Raw genomic sequence first — 19,385 nt, 5'->3', positions numbered from 1 at the left:
ACAATCCAAGAGTTGTTATAATTTTTGTTTAAATGTATATCCATTGCTCATATTATTATAACTATATAAATATTGAAATTAAGTCATATAGTATGTTATTATATTTAAGTTCTCATACAACTATTATTTGTCTTGAATTTAATTATTTCCTATATTTATTTAACTTAATTGTATAACTGAGTTGCAGAACTCCTCTAAATATAATCAATTCAATGATGTAATTGTTCACTTATATGTGTTCTGGAATATATTGCTTCAGTTTATGGCTCCAGACCCAGTCTAGATGAGCTACCCTTTAGACCTTCTCTATACTCATATCTGTGGGAATTCCCTTTGCCTTTCTCATTCATTTATTTCAGAAGTATTTACTGAGCTCCAACTATGATCCAGGCAGTAAACAAAGCAATTAACCAATTATCCCCAGCACTATGAAGCTGAAATTGTAGTGATAGAAAATACAAAATAATTATATAAATATATGTTTCATATACACCTTTATATATGCACAGAATACATACTATGAGTGAATATAATTGTGAGGAACAAACTTTAAAAAGACAATTATAGAACAATGCCTTTCAGAAATAATATGTGCAAAAATTTCAACAAACTATGATTAGCTAAAATCTAGCAATATACAGAACGGATAATAGATTCTGACCAAGTAGGGTTAATTATAAGACTGCAGGCCTAGGCCAAGATTTGAAAATTGGTTAGTGTAATACCTACAACTAGATATAAAAGTAAAAAAAAAAACAAAAAAACAACGTAATTTTCTGCATAGATTCAAAAGAGAATTTGACAAAATGTAATGTTCAATGATGATAAAATCTCTTAGGATATTGAGAATGGAAGGAATCTTCCTCATACTGATAAAGGACACTACATAAAAAATGTACAGCTAAAATACTCCATGGAGAAAGATGGCTTTCCTCTAAAATCAGAAGCAATGCCAATTCTGTTTTTCTTCTTTTCTCTTCCTTTTTAAGAGATAGAGTCTCGCTGGATTGCCCAGGCTGAAGTACAGTAGCACCATCATAGCTCCCTACAGCCTCCAAGTCCTGGGCTCAAGTGATCCTCCTGAGAGCTGGGATGACAGGTGCATGCCACCACACTTGGCTTTTTCTTTTTTTCTTTTTTTAAAATTTTTGTAGACAGAGGGCCTCACTATGTTGCCCAGCCTGGTCTAAAACTCCTACCACCTCTTAAAAATATGGTCTTGGATATCCTAGCCAACAATACCAAAAAAAAAAAATAAAATAAAGGCCTAAATTTTGTAAAGGAAGAAAAACACTTTTTAAAATATCACAGCTTTTATAATTTTAAATTATAAAGAACTTACGAAAAGGTGACTATTAAAACTAATATGTGGGCCTGGTGCAGTGACTCATGCCTGTAATCCCAGCACTTTGGGAGGCCAAGGCAGGCAGATTACTTGAGGTCAGGAGTTTGAGACCAGCCTGACCAATGGGGCAAAATCCAGTCTCTACAAAATATACAAAAATTAGCCAGTTTGGTGGTGCATCCCTGTAGTTCCAGGTACCCAGGAGGTTGAGGCACAAGAATCACTTGAACCCAGGAGGCGGAGGTTGCAGTGAGCCGAGATCACACCGCTGCACTAAAGCCTGGGTGACAGAGCCAGCGAGACTGTTTCAAAAACAAAACAAAACAATATGTGAATTTAGCGAAGCTGTAAAATACAAAATTATCCTGTAAAAATTAATTGTAGTTTTAATAGAGCAAAAAAAACAGTATGACTTAACGATAGCATTAAAAAATAAAATAGTTGGAGACAATTTTTTAAAAATATAGACAAGATCTATACAATCAAACTATAAAGGAGCACTGAGACAAATGAAAGAATACTTGAATAATTGAAGAGATATATCATGCCCATGTATAGGAAAAGTCAATATAATTCATACACCAATCCTCCCAGATTAACAGATTTAATAATATGATAATCAATATCCCAGTAGAGTCTCACATTTATATAAAAATATATAGGTCACAAAACCGGTAGTAAAATAAGGCAAACAGATTGATGAAAGAGAACAAAGTACCAGTTGTAGATCTACAGGTATATAATTAATTTTCAACAAAATCTTCCAGGCAATCAATAGGTAAATGAGAGTCATTTCAACAAATGACGCTAGAACACTATACATGATATTAATTCATGATGAATCAGAGGCCTATATGTAAAAGCTAAAACTCAAAAACTTCCAAGAAAATATAGTAGAATATCTCTGTGACCAGGGTAGAGAAAAATGCTTTGCAGAAGCATAGAAAGCAGCAACCATTATAGAAAAAGGTTAATAACTTGTGTGTCATCAAAACCAAACATTTCTAATCATCAGAAGACACAATTAAGAAAATAAATAGGACACTTACTGAAGAAAATAATATATCAGTAATATATATAATGATACTGGCATCCAGAGGATATAAAAAATATCTATAACTCAATGTTAAGCAGACAGATACTCCTTAGAGGAATATATGTATGTGTGTGTGTGTGTGCACTTATATATATTTAAATATATGTATGTATTTGTGTACTTATGCATATTTGAATATATTTATATATTTAAATATATCTGTATACTTATATTTAAATATATTTATGTGAATATATTAATACGGATATATTCACATATTATATGTAAATATATTTAAATATTTGTGTATTTACATATATTTAAATTTATATATAAACACACACACAATGATACTTGCATCCAGAGTATATAAAAAATATCTATATCTCAATGTTAAGCAAATAGATACTTTGGCAGCTACTTCATAGAGGAATGTGTGTGTGTGCATTTATATATAAATATATTTAAATATGTTGTATATTTAATATACACAGATACAATATATATACATATTATTTTATATTTATATATTGCATTATGTATTATATTTTTATCACATTAATATACATTATATACAACATAAATGTACATTTAAATATAAATATATTTATATATAAGAATTAATATTTAAATGTTATATATAAATATATTTAAATATATATTAACACATACACAGAGGAATAATAAATATATTCCTCTGGAGTATCTGCTAAAGTATGTATTTGTCTGTTTAACATTGAGTTATAGATATCTGTTACATATACTTGATGCAAATATCATTATATATAACTGATATATTAAAGAAATATATTTAAATTATATATACACACACACACACACACACACATACAGAAATCACCAAAAAGCACAAGCAAAACCTATCAAGAAAAAGCAAATTGAAGTCTACAAGGAAAACACCAAAACACTGAGGAAAGAAATTGAAGAGGATACAAACAAATAGAAAAACACCCCATGATCACTGAGCAGAATTAATATTGTTAAAATAACCATACTATATAGGAAATCTACAGACTCAATACAATTTCTATCAAATATCAATGACATTCTTCACAGATATAAAAAAACTTAATATTGACATGGCATTACAAAAGACCCCAAATAGTCAAAGCAATCCTCAACCAAAAGAACAAAGCTGCAGGCATCACACTACCAAACTTCAAAATACATTACAAAGCTGTAGTAACCAAAACAACATGGTATTGACATAAAAACAGAAACATAGACCAATGGAAAAGAATACAGAAACCCAAAATGAATCCACAATTCTACAGTCAACTGATTTTTGACAAAGGCACCAAGAACAGACATTGAGGAAAGGACAGTGTCTTCAATAAATGGTGCTAGGGAAACCTAGATATCCACATGCAGAAGAAGGAAACTAGGACCCTGCCTCTCAGCGTATATAAAATTAAAATTGATCGAAGACCTAATTTAAGACACAAAACTATAAGCCTACTAGAAGAAAACATAAGGGAAATGCTTCAGAAGTTTTGGCTGGGAAATCAATTCATGAATAAGACCAAAAAAACACAGGCAAAAACCAAACAAAACAACAAAAATAAAACAAAGTAAATGCATGGGATTATATAAAAATAAAAAGTTTTTGCACAGCAAAGAAAACAATCAACAGAGTAAAAAGACAGCCTGTTGAATTGAAAATATTGCAAACTATCCATCCAACAGAGGACTAACATCCAGAATATATGAGGAAAACATACATCTCAACAGCAAAATAATAATACTCCAATTTAAAAATAGGCAAATGATCTGAACAAACATTTCTCAGAACACACAGAAATGGCCAACAATTGTATGAAAAAAAATGATCAACATCACTAATCACCAGGGAAATGCAAATCAAAATCACAATGAGGTATCATATCACCCTTGTTAGGATGGCTATTATACAATAAGACAAAAAATAAATACTGGTGAGAATGCAGAGAAAAGAGAACTCTTATACACTCTTCTTGAGAATGAAAACTAGTGCAGCCACTATGAAGAACAGTATGGAGGTTCCTCAAAAAACTTCAAATAGAACTGCCATACAAGCCCCCCATGGGCATTTATCTGAAGGAGGAAAAATAATTAGTACATCAAAGAGTTATCTGCACTCTTATGTCTACTGCAGCACTATTCACAATAGCCAGGATAAGAAATCAGCCTAGGTTTCCAATAACAAGTGAATGGATAAAGAAAATGTGGTAAAAATATGCAATGCAATCTTATTCAGCCATAAAAAGGCATGAAATCCCGTCGTGAGCAGCAACATGGATGGAACTGGAGACATTATGTTAAGTGAAATATGCCAGGAATAGAAAGTTAAACAACACATGTTCTCACTCATATGTAGAAGCTAAAATAAAGTTGATCGCCTAGAAGTAAAGAGTAGAACAGAGGATACTAGAGGTTTGGAAGGGTAGAGGGAAGAGGAGGAGAGGGAGAGATTTGCTAAAGGTATAAAATTACAGCTAGAGAGAAGGAGTAAGATCTAGTGTACTATAGCACGCTAGGATGACTATAGCTAACAATAATATATTACAGTTTCAAATAGCTAGAAGGAGGATACTGAATGTTTCCAATACAAATAAATAATACACATTTGAAATGGATATGCAAATTACCATGAGCTGATCACTATACATTGCATGTATTACAGTATCACTACGTACCCCATAAATAAGTACAGTCATGATGTGGCAATTTAAAAATTTTTAAATGCAAATTGAAAGCACAATGCAAGACTTTATGCCCACTAGAATTGCTAAACTTAAAGACACTGACAAACCAAATACTGGTGAAGATGTGGGGCAACTACAAATTTCATACACTGAAATTCGCCAGTGAGATTATAAAGTGATATACATATTTGAAAATTGTTATTTCTTATAAAGTGAGACATGCTTCTGGACCCAGCAACCAAAGTTTCAGGTACTTACAAGGAGATGTGTACATACATTTTCACAGCAGCCTAATGCACAAGATCTAATGGTTTGAACCAACCCATATGTTCATCACCAGAATGCATAAGCACATTATGAAATAGTCATACAATAAAATGCTACTCATTAATTTAAAATAAACAAGTAAACGATAGAACAATATGGATATGTTACGAAAATATTATGTTGAGATAAAGTAGTCAGACACCCTAGAAAAGGGGTCTCCAAACCTTGGCCACATAGCAGGAGGTGAGCAGCGGGCAAGTGAGCTAAGCTTCATCTGTATTTACAGCTGCTCCCCACCACTCACATTACCACCTGAGCTGCGCCTCCTGTCAGATCAGCAGCAGCGCCAGATTCTCTTACGAGCGCAAACCCTATTATTTGCTGTGCATGCGAGGGATCTAGGTTGCACACTCCTTATGAGAACCTAATGCCTGATGATCTGTCGCTGTCTCTTATCAGCCCCGGATGGGACCATCTAGTTGCAGGAAAATAAACTCAGGGCTCCCACTGATTCTACATTATGGTAAGTTGTATATTTATTGCATTACATATTACAGTGTAATAATAATAATAGAAATAAAGTACACAATAAATGTAATATACTTGAATCATCCCTAAACCACTCCCTCCCCCTACTCCCCAGAATGTGGAAAAATTGTCTTCCATGAAACTGGTCCCTGGTGCCAAAAAGGTTGTGGATCGCTGCTCTAAAATTCACATAATTGATAGGAAGCTCATGACAAACAAATCTAATATATGGAAATAGACATCAAAATACTGGTTGCCTCTGAGTGCTGGGGTGGAGGGCAGTATTACCGTGAAGGAGAACAGGAAAGTTTCTGGGTTGATGTAGATGTTCTCTATTTTGGTGTAGTTGAATTTATGCTGGTCTGTATTTGTCAGAATTCATCGTATTGTACACCAAAATGAAAGGATAAGGTGAGAAGATCCAAGTAAGTCTCATCAGAGATCCGAAGGAGAGAAAAGATTAAGTGAGAGAAAGCAATATTCAAAAAACATAGTAGCTTGGGTTTTTGGTTTTTTTTTTTAGAATCTATAAAACATGTCAATTCTCAGATTGAGAAATCTTAATGAATCTCAAACAGGATGAATAAGAAACCCATTCTAATACACATCATAATATTGAGTGGAATACCAGAGACAAAGAGAAAATCACGAAAGCTTAAAAGAAAAAAAAAGACTTTGCTGAAAAGGTGTGACAATTAGATTCAGAGCTGATTTCTTGATCACAAAATTAGAAACCAAGAGACAGTGATAATATGTCTGTCGAAAACATCTAACAGAAAATAACTTCCAACCTAAACCTGTAGTATGTCCAGTTCAACTATTTTCAAACACTCTGCTGAAGTAAAAGTATTTAAGTTAATTACAGGTACCCACAAAAAAAAATCATCATTAAAGGCATTTCTTAGAGTTAGCATATTTAAAGAATGAAGAAAATAATCTGAGAAGGCAGAACAGAGATGTAAGTAGAGACAAATGAGTAGGAAAACTGGATCTAAAAATTTTAAGCATTTTCCTCTTCATTTTATTTCATTTTAAATTAAATATATTTCATAGAGAAAACATGTATGTGTTTTCATTTTTATGGTTTGACACAAAATTTTATATAAACAATTTTAAAATTTTAAATGACATCCTTTTTAGAAATGTTATTTTTGTAATCTATTCATGTATCTGTGAAAGCAGATGATGTGGTGGCAGGTTGGGAAGACCAAATATCAGTTGAAATAATAGCACTCAGATATGCTAATCCCCAATATTCTTTCCACAGAAATGAAAGAAATGGCTTATTGGAAAGAATCCTCAATTGAATTAAGGACATTTTCTTGGAACAATGATAGAGTTAAAAATTAAAGTATTTTAAACTGCACATCTCACCCCTATTACATAAGTAGAGTGCAGCCAATCGGCATTTCAAGTGAAGCTGAAGTTTTCTAACAAATTCAGTTCATTGGGATAAGAAATATATTCAGTTTCACACAACAATATTTTTCTTCCAAGAGAAATGTAATGTGTTGTTTCACTTACACTCAACCGTTCAAAATAGATCATCATATGACCATTTTTGGTTTTTATTTAACTAGAACATATTTTAGGAGCTCACACAGTAAAAAATAGTTTAGTTTTAGCTTGATAACCAAGATAATGCCAATAAATCTGTAATTTCAAACTTGCCTTATATTTCAGTAAAGATTAAGTTTATCAGAAACACAAACACATATATTATTTAGGACATTACAAATGTAGTCTTTTGGTTTTTAGAGCTCCTAAGAAAGAACCAAATTGTGAGTGCTAAGGAACATATTTGTGACACAGAAGCATATTTTGGGGAATTATGCAATGATTTCATTCCTACCAATCATTTAACAGGAAATGAGGTATTCATTTTAAGTTAGCATATCAAGTAATAAATTTAAATCACGTCAGTTGTTTAAACAATTATAGTGCAAGGTGCTACCTATGCAAGATCCAGAGAGCATCACCCTCAGTTAATTTCATCCTTGACACTGATCATTATGATCCTCACATTTTTATCCTAAAAAAGTGATTTCCAGTTCTTTCTTGTTCTCTAATGCAAAAACTGGTTTTCCCTTCCTCTTCCCATGCTGATATTTTTTAACTTTTTGGCCCCTTCTCAATCCTTTCCATCATGCCCTAGGATTCTGTGTTTGTAAACAAACTCCTTCATATTCTCAGGGCCTTCACAAAACACTACTCTCTTTTTTACTGCAATGCAATATTTTCCATCCTGGTTGCATATTAGAATCACCTGATGATCAGTCCTCAACCACAGAAATACTGATTTATCGGACATTGGAAGTGGGATGTCTTCGGAGTTAGAATCTTTAAAGAAATTCCTGATGATTCTTTGGAAGCCAGGGTACTATATTCTGGCTCTTCTTACAGGACATACCCTCCTTCTGTAACTCCTAGTCTCACCAAGACTCATTCATCCTTTAAGACCCACATCTCCCACTTATGAAAAGACTCATTCATCCTTTAAGACCCACGTCTCCCACTTAAGAAACTTCCAGTTGCTTCTTATTTACTGTCTTCTCTCAATCTCCTGGTCAACCTCTGCCATTTTCTAAGAATTTGGGCCATTTCTTATAGTCTCACTTCACTACAAGTTTTGTCATTATACAAGGGATTTTAATGTTGAGGAGGAAGACATAAGCAGTGCAAAACTGCTCTCATAAAATTCACCACTGACTTCCACATTGCTAAATCCAATGGCCAGTTTCAGACCTCATTTTGTTTAACCCAGCAGCAACATTTGACATAGTCACTCCTGGGTAATACTCATTTTCCTTTGGCTTCCAGAACACCATTCACCTGATCGTCTTCCTTTCTCCCTAGTCTCTCTCTGTTTCCTTTGTTGCCTTTTTCTTTATCTCTTGACCTCATAACGTTGAATGTCCTAGGGCTTAGTTCCTGGTTTATTTTTCTCTGGATTTTCTCTTATCCTTTATTATTCATTCTTCAAGGAATAAATGTCTATTCATTCTTTGATGATTTTATATGCATATGACTTTAATTCTGACAATTCCTAGATTAATGTCTGCCTCTCAGGGCTCCCTCAAAGCTTAGATTTGTATTCAAATGCTGAGTTGACATCTGTACGTGCCTAGATGATGGGCATTTAAACTGACCATGTCCAAACTGAATGCCTGAACTCTCCCCCATGAAATCTGCTCCTCCCACAGTCTTCCTCATTTCCTCTGATGGCAAATGCATCCTTCAAGGGCCTCAAATCAAAAATCTCTCTTAATTCCTCTTTTTACCTCTCACATCTAGTCTTTCATTTAACCACCTCTTGCTATCTTCCTTGCCACCACACTGGTCTATGGCATTATCATTTCTTGCTTGCATAACTTCGACATCCTCCTAACTAGTCCTGCTGCTCTTACCTGGTTACTCTGAAATCTCTCTACATTACAGCCAAAAAGATTCTTCCTAAAAATAAGTCAGATCACATCACTTGCAGGGTTTTATCCATTTTGCTCAAAATTAAAACCAAAGCCCTCGTAGTAACCTACAAAACCTGCCTCCCCATCTACTCTCTGACCTCCTATCCCACTACCTTCTTCCAGCTTTAGTTTCTTAGCTACACTGGCCTCTCCTTTAAGTTTGTTAGGCATGCCCTGTCTTGGTACCATCACCTGGGATGCTTCCTAAGCATGGGATACTCTCTTGTCAGATGTCTGCTTAGCTAAGTGCCACATCTCCTTCAAGTCTGTTCAAATAACCTATGAAATTACTTTTTGTCTTTGCTTATCTGTATTATTTACATGACCTGATTAGATTTGGAGGGAGTGAGGGTACGTTACCATTAGAGGAACGTTACTAGTAATACATGGCAGAAAATAATACTTTCAATATTATCTGCAGTTATCGGGAAAGAAATATCCATTAAAGGCAAAGTATTAGAATACCAAATGGTGGTTTCCATAGCAGAGTGAGCGGTATAAGAAATTCAAGTATTATAGGAGTGAATTGGATACACTGAAGTTGATAACCAGAGAGTTTATAAAAAGAAATAATTGGCTCTTAAATTCTTGACTCATGGGCTGGTCAGAAATTCAGAGTATTGCTATGATAGCCCTAAAAGAATTTCTTCTTGCTTATAGGCACAAAGCTGATGTAGGCAAAAATCAGACACAGGAGTTGACTCACCAGATAGCAAAATTAGAATAAAGATTAAAACCAAGCCTGGAAAGGTCCTATAAGTGAAATCTGGGGCACTTTCTGGGGAAAAAAAATTGAGTCTTTAGAATCAGAATGGCACATCTAGAAAATTTATACAACCACAAGTGATTCAAACAATAAAACCCAACTTTTGATAAGAAATGCTGGAGTTAGTCAGGATTTAAATGCAGATGATCTAAATCACTGTAAATATTTTAAGCAGAATGTAATTTTATGGAGAGAATTTTACATAGATAAAGTGTTGAAATGGTTGGAGGAGTGAGCTCTATTGAGGTCTTCCAGAAATGGCTCCCAGAATTGGCTCTCCATGAAACTGACTACCAATACAGAAGTCACAGAACATCTCTCTTGATGACTTCTGGGACATTAGAGATCTTCTGAGTTTAACTAGGGATAAGCCAACATTCAGTTAAACATCCTAGTTACATAGTGCATAATAATGAAAAATAGTAAGTTCCTTTATTAAGATGTAGGCTTAGCTGCTATGCCAAACCACAAGATAGCAGTGAAAAGGTGAGAGATTATTCTTTTTAACAAAACGATATGAGCTAAGAAATAGTAGGCTGATATGGCAGCTTTTTAGTGTCTGGGGGATGGGAACCAGACCCCTTCTACCGTGTTCTTTGTTGAAGTGGCAATTCTTCAATCTCATGAACTGAGATCAAAGCTTGAGCTCCTGCCCTCACATTCACAATGCTGGCCAGTGGGAAGGAGAGAAGGGAAATGGAGGGAATGCCTCTTCTCTTTAATTGCACAACCTATAGATTGTGTATAGAATCTGTTCGCATTCCATTGGCAAAATGTATTCACATGTTCCACACTGGTAATAACAGAGACTGGGAAATAGAGTCTTTACTCTGTTTGGCTATGTATCTATATAAGTAGTGGGAGTTTTATTACTACAAGAAACAGAAGAGAATGGCTGTTGAGGAGCAAATAGCAGACTACCACACCTCCAGTCTTGGGTGATTTGATAAAACAGTGACACCTTGTTTACGCAGCAGTGCTTACTTTTATATAGTTAATTTGTGTCATAATCAGACCACAGTAAAGCTATATGAAAGAATGAATTTCAAATAAAAACTTCACTGGTTACCTTAACCAGAGATTTTAAAATAATACTATGCTACTATGAGCTAATATTGCAGTATAATAATATGCAATATAATTGATAACATGTAACATTACTACTATTTTCTACTAAATCATTCTATAATTTTAATACATAATGATGTCATGCATTTTTAAATTGATGCACTGGGTAAATAACGTGGGAGAAGCTGCTGTGTCAATATTTACAAGGCTGTTTACTATGTGTTGTTACATTCAAAAACAATTTTAAATATATTAAAAATATTAGCTAGTATTTCCAGGAGTGTTTTCTATGCAGGCCATGCAGAATTTTATACAATTTCTGTTCTATAACATCTGAAATTGGAAGGAGGATGACAGGTAAAACATGGTTATCAACAGCAACAGAGGAATTTGGGAATGAGAGTGAGGAGGGATGGGTAGACAATCTAGCTGCCATAATGAAGAAATTTTAGTTCTTAGGACAAATATACAAAAAAGCAGGTTTCCAGGAAAATATCTTGTATTTAAAGGAGGGAGAGGCTGTGGAGCTATTTAGGCTATTTATTATTAGATCCAAGAACAAAAGATAAGTATTTTTAAATAGACCTAGGTAGCAGAAAAGAAACAGAGCTTTCAGACATTAAAAGGCCCAGTTCAACCCTGGACAGTCAGAGATCTGAAGTCTCAAAAGTCCAAGTGCTGACCAAATATATACACCACCATGCCCCACGGAGAATTTAAACAAAGTATAGCCCCCACTCACATACTTTTAGTAATTTGTTCCTGAAAGTCAGATATCCCGCTTATATAAATGAAATGCTAGATCCTAGAGGCAATTTCCCATTATAATTATGATAATTATTTTAATTTTTCTCTTTTTAAATTTTCCATTATGTAAATGGGGATAATTATAACGTATTCCATGTCTACCATCATTCTAAGTTCTTAAAATGCAGATGAAATCCAGTGAAACTCGTAAAGGTGTAATGTTTATCATGGCATTTGCAAGGGCCATGAATTCTTTTAAACCAGTGATGTCTATCCATGTGATGAGCTGGTTTGTTGGGTCTTCACTGCTGTCTTCTTTAGACTAACATTACATGTTTAGATGAATAAACTTGGTAGTGAATCCCTCAGTTAGATTTTCCAAGAGTTCTTTAATTATTTTTTTTTCATCTACTTCATCCAAGCCAGCTCTCCTGGGTTAAAATCCTGTATTCTTTTTATGTTCTCCTACATTGCGATGTCTTTTTTTTTTTTTTCACTTGCTTTGCTTTCCTCTCCACAATTTTCTCCAACACTTTCTCAACTTCTGGGGCCATTTATAGCTCAAGTCGGACAAAAACATGACTACACAGGAAAGACAATAGTGAAATTTATTTGGAAGAACTGCGCAATGGAGTATTGGCCCACAGGGCATCTAATGCTGTGCTGTTTCTCCCAGTTCCAGCAACACCCATGATGAACAGCCTCCGTTGCCACTCCATAAAATCTTCAAAACGTCTTTCTCTACCAGTCTGGAATGGAACTTGTATTTGGAATGGAACTTGTGATTTTTCGTGCACAACATACTGTATGAATAGTAGTCTAGTGTGTTTGGGGTGATGTCAGTATGTATTTCCAATACAGATACTAGTCAAAAACCAAAAGCAAAAAGAGGCATTCTGTGAAATTTGGATATTAAAAACCAAGAAGTGTTTTACTGGGAAAACATTAATTTGGAAAATATTTGGTGGAGTATGCCAATATTTTTAAAAATGAACTTTTCTCTCCCCCACACACATCATATCCAGCCAACTCATCAACTTCTCTGAATCTCAGTTCTGTTTTGTAAGGTTTTCCAGGTTCAAAACTATAATCTCTTCTTTGTCTCCTTCGACCATCAGTAGCTGTCATGTCAATTCTATCTCTGGATCTTTATTGTGACTGTTCTTTCTTCTCCATTTCTTATTATGAATAATCAGTTAAACCACCACATTTAGCAATTAGACATTTTAGAGACTTTTTGAAAGCAATTATTTTTCTGAAGAGAAAATGAAGGCAAAGGAGATCTGAACCCTTGCCTTGAGTAGCGAATAGAACATGAGGAAGAAAGAACAGCAAGTATAAAAATATGCTTTTAAGAAATGTCAACACGTGCACAGTTTAATTTCATAGTCTCAGCAGGAATAAAGAGAGGCAAAAAAGTAACACACAACACCAACTATATTCCACACATTGTTCAAAAAGTGCTATATGTTACTATCTGATTTATTTTTCAAATCACTCAGAAGTAGATTCCAACAGTCCCAATGGTACAGAACATAAAGATAGGAATTAGAGAGGTTTAAGTAGATTAGCTGACATCACACAGTTAGTAAGCAGTGTCAAGATCCAAGTTTATGTCTTTAAATCTCAGAATGTAACACATGTACTTTGCACTAAACAGCATATGTAGGTTTCACGAAATTATTTAGCCATACACAACCAGCCAGATATTCCTAATTCAGGACTCTGACTGAGTTGCTATGCCAGCATTCTCATCACTAGGCACTAGTTTTAAAGCACTGCTAAATATTGCTGAGAAATGAGTAACCTGAAAGATGAGCTATTCAGTCCTCATTGTTTTACATACATTTTTTAAAGAAATTGATTACCATGTTATATCCCAAAACAGATGTACTGACTAACTCCTGTTTGGAAGTAGCTGTGGTGATTAAACTCATACACACACACACACACACACACACACACACACTTGACTCCTGCCCTGATTGCATATATATAGGTTATATTAAATATCTGTCAATAAGTAGAGAATATGACCATGATTGAATTTGCATACGGACATTTAGAAGAGGAAAGTTGGTTGTCTTTTTCTTATTAAAATTCATAAAACAATTATTTTTATTCTTCATCACTTAGCAATTAACAAAATTGCCATCCAAAAAAGCTCTTAAATGTGACTCCTAGGGACTTAATAATAATTTAATATTACTTTTGCTAATAAAGCCCTGGGTCTATTTTGATTAATCAGAATTCCAGATTCTGCTCAATTGCATCTTCCTAAATATATACATTTTTCCCCTCTTGTCTTTTCTATTTTAAGCTATCCTTGATGGAGTTGTTAGCCTACACACATGAATATAGATGAAAAGTCTGTAAACTAGAGTCATTTCCAAAAGTCTAATGGATGTTGTTACTGTTGCTAGAACATGATGCCATTTATCCCAGTTTACTCTGTGCAAATTCCAAGTTAAGTGTTTTTGCAGTAATGAGAAATTAAGAATCATTAAACATTCTAAAGATACACACACATACACTACTAATGAGACATCAAAAATAAATTAGAGATGTTTTCAATAAATAATAAGATTTTATAGTTATAATGTAATATAAAATAAGGATATGCTTGTGATATCTGTAAGAAATATAATTTTGCCAAAACAAATGAAAGAAACATGTTCTTAATAAAATGCAAATAAACAAGGCTTACTGTCAAATGTTTACACCACCTAAAGAATATGGGTAAAGATATAAAAAATACAGGATAATGTAAAATGAGATTTTTTTTTGAAAAATACCTACCATATGCCAGACATTAAGTAAATTACATGGGCAGTTACCTCTTTCGATTCTTAAGAGCCTTAGAACCTAAGAAACATGTGGAAATTATCTCTGCTTTATAGATGAGGAAACTGTGTTTCAGATAAATTGGGTAAAAATAGCTAATAAGAGGAGAGTCTGATATTAATATCTAATCCACTAAAACATGGTGCCTGTGCTTTCACATTTGACCTTGAGGTACATTATTTTTTTGTTTTTTATTTTTTTTTCAGACAGAGTCTCACTCTGTCGCCCAGGCTGGAGTGCAGGGGCAAGATCTCAGCTCACTGCAACCTCCGCCTCCCAGGTTCAAGCAATTCTCCCTGCCTCAGCCTCCCAGGTAGCTGGAATTACAGGCACCCACCACCATGCCTGGCTAATTTTTGTATTTTTAGTAGAAATGGGGTTTTGCCATGTTGGTCAGGCTGGTCTCGAACTCCTGAACTCAGGTGATCTGCCCACATCAGTCTCCTAAAGTGCTGGGATTACAGGTGTGAGCCACCGTGCCTGGCAAGGTACATTTTTGTACTTCTATTAAATAGGAAAATAGCTGAAATTATTGGAAATTTACAAATATCACATCAACTAATGGAGCTCTTTTGTCAGAGACAGGCCCAAAAGTGCCCTAGAGTGCTGATTTTATCTCTTTTGCTGTCCACTGGGGTAACCAATAGCCATAAGTACCTACTGGGTAATTGAAATGTGACTAATTCAAATTGAGATGTGCTGTGATTGTACAATACACACTGGATTTAAAAACTTAGTATGTAAACAAGAATGCAAAATATCTCATTAATACTTTATACTGATTTTGTGTTAAGCTGGTAAAATTTGGGTAGATTGAATTAAAATATGTTATTAAAATTAATTTCATTTTTAAAAATGTGACTATTAGAAAATGTAAAAGTAAACATGTGGCTTACACATTGTGACTCTACTGGAAATTCACGGTATTCCTTAACTCACTTGCACCAGCTTCCACAAATATCAAAAGAAACATGCTGGCTTTTTATTTGTTCAAGATACCGCTATTCCCACTTCTGGCTTTATCCTCCCCTCCATATAGACACAGATAGATGTCAGATATAGTTATAGATTTACATAGATATAGGTATACCTTACCAAGAAAGATGTTCTGTAACTTCATATAAATGATAGATATAGATATACATATAGACATAAACATATCTCACCAAGAAAGATGTCCTGTAACTATTGTAGTGGTAGTTGGTCTTATGGAGAGCCAATTCTGGGAGCCATTTCTGGAAGACCTCATTAGAGCTCATTCATCCAACCATTTCAACAATTTACATATATAAAATTGTCTCCACCGAATTACACTCTGCTTAAAATATTTAGAGTGACTTATATTGTCTGCATTCCAATATTATGTAATATATAATATTATATATTATATATAACCTCAGCATATATATAATATATATTATATATAACCTCAGCATATATATAATATATATTATATATAACCTCAGCATATATATAATATATAATATATTACCTCAGCATATATATAATATATATTATATATTACCTCAGCATATATATAATATATATTATATATTATATATAACCTCAGCATATATATAATATATATTATATATTATATATAACCTCAGCATATATATTATATATAACCTCAGCATATATATATATTCTGCATATTATATCTATATATGCTGAGCTAATATATAACATATATATATATAAAATATATATACTTCCCTAAAAATATCAGGGACTCCTGCAGAGTCTTCTAAACTCACAACGAAGTTAAGGTGCTTCAGAATCATTTCGCAGCTTAAGTCTCTAAACCAAGTTTAGCATTTCACTTTTACCAAGAAATGAGTGTATACTTTTAGTTTCTGAAGGCACAATTAAAGGTACATCAAGTAGCTTATAGGAAAATGAACTCCACATGCATTTATTTGTCATCTGCTTCACTTGAATGTAAGCATTACAGCTGAGATAGCTATACAAATATTGCAGTATCTCGCCTCAATTTTCAGAATGCTCCTAATCATAGAAATAAAGGCATTCAGTTGTTTTTCTTGGAGTCTTTCTACTGCAGACATTTCACACTTTATATGAATGAATACTCTTTTTTATTTTAATGTAATAAATTATATTAATGTTTAATATAATTAACCTTTTATATTAACTTCTCATATTCTTATATTAAATTCTTGTTTATTCTTTGTTTTCTAAGACCATTTAATATCCTTTCAATGTAGGTTCATTTTGAGAAAAATTAAACTGATACTCAAGGTGGTCCACAATTTGGCTCTATTTCCTTTGTAATATCTCAAATAGCTACAAAAGGTGCCCACCTCAGCCAAATCATCACCCACAGCCCACCCTGCAGTGTGCATGACACCATCCCTGTTCTTTCTTATGCCATTTAGCCTGCCTACAGCACTCTCGCAACCATATCCTCTATCTGGTCCTCCAGGGCTCAAATTCCACCACCCCTGCCCTACAAACCGAAGGGATCTTTCCCTCCTATGAGCTCTAAGTGTGGTTCCAAATTCTTGAGCATCCTATAAATACATTTCAAATTAGATATCCTCAGATGAATGTTTTATTTTTCACTACAACCTCATAAAAGTATTTTGCTTACTTTTCTTCAAATTTTTTTTTTATTTTTAATATTTATGGAAACACAATAGCTGTACATACTTATGGGGGCATGTGATATTTTGATACAAGCATGCAATATGTAATGATTGAATCAGGGTAATTGGGATAACCATTACCTCAAACATTTATCATTTTTTTAAATGTTGGGAACATTCCAAACCCATTCCTCTAGTTATTTGGAAATACACAGTAAATCACTGTTAATCATATTCATGCTATTTGCAACACGGATGGAACTGGAGGATATTATGTTAAGTGAAATAAGCCAGGCAGAGAGACTAATATCACGTGTTCTCACTCACATGTGAGAACTAAAAAAATGATCCCACAAAGGTAGAGAGTAGAATGATAGTTACCAGAGGCTGGAAAGGGTAGTGGGGATGGGGAGATAAAGAGAGGTTGGTTAATGGGTACAAAAATACAGTTAGATTGAAGGAATACAATCTGGTGTTCACTACTGCATAATGTTTAAATATTTCTCCTGGCATTCAGTTACATCCTACTCAATATTAAAGTTATTCGGAACATTTTTTTCCTACCCACTTGCCATCTTGTATTATTTTTAAGAGCAATTTTTTTAAAAAATTATATTCATTAAACATTTTAATACACCCCCCTCAAATATTATGATATTCAAAGAGCTCTGGTGTGATTCATCTGTGCCCTTAATTTGAAATTAGTGTATAATCAATACTATTTTGTACATACTTCAAAATTGTCCTGTTGGATGTTTCCTAAAATATGACCTCATTCAAGATTTTACTAGTTTAAGGTCTTAAAATCCCCAACAAGATTGGTTTGTTCCTTTTGTATCCCACTCAATAGTTGTTTTTTAAATTTTAAAGTGGTTTAACTTTTTTTGTTTTTAATGTTGCTTCCTTGAGTCAGGCATGTGGCTCATGCCTGTAATCCCAGGACTTTGGGAGACTGAGGCAGGTGGATCGTTTTGAGCTCAAGAGTTTGAGACCAGCCTGGCCAACATAACGAAAACCTGTCTCTACCAAAAAACAAAAAACAAACGAACAACAAAAAAAAAACCACCAGAAAACTCTTGCTCCCCCACCAACTGGATGCTACAAGATTTTTTATTATGATCAAATAATTACTCTTCAAAGGACCAGACTTACATAAGACCTATATCTGCCATCAAACATCCCACACAGAATGAAAGGCAAAGCTTTTCTTGGAGAAGTAGAATATCTTGGGCAGGTCAATAACCTTTGCATTAAATCCACCTATGTATATTTCCCTTTCATTACAGTCTTAAAATGTTTATTTGCTTTCATCTATACTATTCCATATAGTGTTAGAAGCCTGTCAGGCAAAGAGCCTGTTTAACTAATTGTCAACTAGGAAACATTTATCTAGAAACGTCCTTGTAACCAAATGAAAATACTCGCTTTGAAATAAATGGGGAAGGCAGAAAGGGCAACACTGCCCATTCCACCTACTATGTTACAAGCCAGAGCAAACAAATTAGTTTGCTCTTAATAAACCATTTTTATATTCATCAATTATAATACATATAATTTAAATACCAATGAAACTGCACTTCTGTTTTCTGCACTAAACTCATGGTTTAAAAAATTAATATCTGCTGGACATGGTGGCTCATGCCTATAATCCCAGTACTTTGGGAGGCCAAGGCAGGTGGATCTCTTGAGCCCTGGAGTCTGAGACCAACCTAGGCAATATAGTGAGACCCCATCTCTGCAAAAAACACAAAAATTTGCCAGGTGTGGTGGAGCATGCCTGTAGACCCAGCTATTCAGGAGGCTGAGGTGGGAGGATCAATTGAGCCCAGGAGGAAGAGGTTGCAGTGAGCTGAGATTGTACCACTGCACTCCAGTCTGGGTGACTGAGCTAGATAGACCCTTCTCAAAAAAAAAAAAAAAAAGAAAAAAAAGTAATATCTATCATATCGCTGGCTAATAAAATGTACTCCTTTGTCATGTTAATAATATTTATCGCATTTATTTTCATC

The 19,385-nt window shown here is 34.0% G+C and overlaps 1 protein-coding gene across 1 annotated transcript in view; it reads right to left on the bottom strand.

The window, feature by feature from the left end:
- Positions 1–19,385, bottom strand: part of MALRD1 (MAM and LDL receptor class A domain containing 1) — a 690,246-nt gene that overhangs the window by 356,570 nt on the left and 314,291 nt on the right. The gene's annotated exons all lie outside the window — the stretch shown is intronic.

This window comes from Symphalangus syndactylus, chromosome 10 (assembly GCF_028878055.3).
Source record: "Symphalangus syndactylus isolate Jambi chromosome 10, NHGRI_mSymSyn1-v2.1_pri, whole genome shotgun sequence".
NCBI classification, from domain to species: domain Eukaryota; kingdom Metazoa; phylum Chordata; class Mammalia; order Primates; family Hylobatidae; genus Symphalangus; species Symphalangus syndactylus.
The sequence above is the reverse complement of the archived record's forward strand: the minus strand, read 5'-3'. Positions and strand labels throughout refer to the sequence as shown.